This window comes from Otolemur garnettii, unplaced genomic scaffold (genome assembly GCF_000181295.1).
Source record: "Otolemur garnettii isolate 467f Iridium unplaced genomic scaffold, OtoGar3 scaffold00094, whole genome shotgun sequence".
In the NCBI taxonomy this organism is placed as follows: domain Eukaryota; kingdom Metazoa; phylum Chordata; class Mammalia; order Primates; family Galagidae; genus Otolemur; species Otolemur garnettii.
The window spans coordinates 2,228,271-2,229,774 of record NW_003852489.1 but is presented as its reverse complement, the minus strand read 5'-3'; the positions used below and the strand labels follow the sequence as shown (position 1 = coordinate 2,229,774).

Sequence of the window (1,504 nt, the reverse complement as noted above, 5' to 3'; positions counted from 1 at the left end):
TGGAGACTCAAAGCCAAGGGAAAGAATTTTTTTCTCCTCTGGAGTCTGCATTCTATAGAGTAGAAATGAACTTGGAAGGAACTGCAGCTCCTGAGGCAGAGTGGCTCCTGGCTACCTGGAGGCAGATACCCGGTAAACAAGCAAGTAGCCCATGGACATGGGTCTGGACAGTAAACCGTATCCACTCCTACTAGCCCTCTGGGGCCAGCACCAGCCCCAAAGTGATTCCAGAACTATAGAAAAACAATCTGCAGATTTTGGAAATTTCATCTGCAAATCCCACAGTGAGCAGACATTAATATTTGCTTAGAACAAACACTATTATGCGCTCATTGTGTACATGACTTCAATGCAAGAATAGTTATAGGACTCTTTGCAATCATGGAGCCTTTATGTACCAATTAGACTGTAACCAAACCAAACCCACAGGAAGAGAGCATCATCTCCTCTTCTAGCCGGCCAGGACAGGGAGTTTATTTCCTCCAGTTCTCAGTACCTTATCACTGAACTGTACTAGTGGCTGATAAAGCATGTGTCAACAGCATGTCACTTGAAAAAGTTTATTATTTATGGTTATAACTAATAATACTTTATCCGTTACAAAAACATCTGCAAGAGGAAGAAAATATATGACAGGTTATTTTCTTCTTTTTTTTTTCCCCACAGCTGCTCAGAGAAATTGGGTGCAGAGGAAGTTGTTTTCATAGTTAATCTAAGGATGTCCTAAGAAATGCCATCATTGCAGTATTTTCTTTTTCTTTTCTTTCTTTTTTTTTTTGTTTGAGATCGAGTCTCAAGATGTCACCCCAGGTAGAGTGCAGTGGTGTCACAGCTCATGGCACCTCCAAATCTTGGGCTCAAGTGATCCTCTTGCCTTCGTTTTTCTATTTTTAGTAGAGATGGGGGGTGGATCTCACTCTTGCTCAGGCTGGTCTTGAACTCATAAACTCAAGCAATCCACCCACCTCGGCCTCCCAGAGTGCTAGGATTACAGGCATGAGCCAGTGCACCCAGCTGGTATTTTCTTCTTGATCAGAGGATGGAACCATTTTTCTGTAAAAAGCCAGATAGTAAATATTTTAGGCTCATGGGCCATGAAGTCTATGTTGTAATTCTGCCTTTGTTTAATGAAACCAGACATAGACAATATGTAAATCAGTGGGTATGACTGTATTACAATAAAACTTATATCTGAACAATGAAATATGATTTTCATATAATTTTCAGAAGCCACAAAACATTATTCTTTTTTTTTTTTGAGACAGAGCCTCAAGCTATCCCCCTGGGTAGAGTGCCATGGTATCACAGCTCACAGCAACCTCCAACTCCTGGGCTCAAGCGAGTCTCCTGCCTCAGCCTCCCAAGTAGCTGGGACCACAGGCACACGCCACAAGGCCCAGCTATTTTTTGGTTGCAGCCGTCATTGTTGTTTGGCGGGCCTGGGTTAGATTTGAACCCACCACCTTAGGTGTATGTGGCTGGTGTCTTAGCCACTTGCGCCACA

At 42.9% G+C, this 1,504-nt stretch overlaps 1 non-coding gene across 1 annotated transcript; it reads right to left on the bottom strand.

Moving 5' to 3' along the window:
* Positions 1-665: 665 nt before the first annotated feature.
* LOC111727128 lies at positions 666-745 on the bottom strand. Its single transcript, XR_002774755.1, has one exon. It is a non-coding gene; the product is annotated as a small nucleolar RNA SNORD58 (small nucleolar RNA).
* Between the last annotated feature and the right edge of the window lie 759 nt (positions 746-1,504).